Here is a 376-nt window from a genome sequence, read left to right on the forward strand (position 1 = left end):
CGGTGCTGGTACCCGTTGTAGTGGTAGGCGGCAGCTTGGCGGTTGTTCGTTTAGCTCTTTCTCAAAAAGATCTAGTTGCTCTGGTCGAGTGCGAACGCGTACTGCGACGTGAGAACCGTGTCTGCCGGTGGCTCGGATTTTTGGGCCTATTTATACCCTGCTGGGCCGTTTCTTCATCACGAGAAACTCGGCCCTCTAGCGGTGTGTCGCTGAAAATGGCACTCGCGGCTGGCGCGTGATCGCCTCGTGCGCCTCGGCGCGGGCGCAAAGTCCGCCGCGCCAGAGGCCCGTAGGCGCGCGATGTGTCCGGCGGCCGCGGGGGTTTGGTGGCGCGCGTGTCGCGCGCGTGCTCGAGTGGCGCAGGCATGCCGCCACA

General features: G+C 64.1%; 1 protein-coding gene across 1 annotated transcript in view; it reads right to left on the reverse strand.

The window, feature by feature from the left end:
* LOC105448361 overlaps positions 1–376 on the reverse strand; it is a 37,511-nt gene that overhangs the window by 5,480 nt on the left and 31,655 nt on the right. The window lies entirely within an intron of this gene.

This window comes from Wasmannia auropunctata, unplaced genomic scaffold (assembly GCF_000956235.1).
Source record: "Wasmannia auropunctata unplaced genomic scaffold, wasmannia.A_1.0 LD336088.1, whole genome shotgun sequence".
In the NCBI taxonomy this organism is placed as follows: Eukaryota; Metazoa; Arthropoda; class Insecta; order Hymenoptera; family Formicidae; genus Wasmannia; species Wasmannia auropunctata.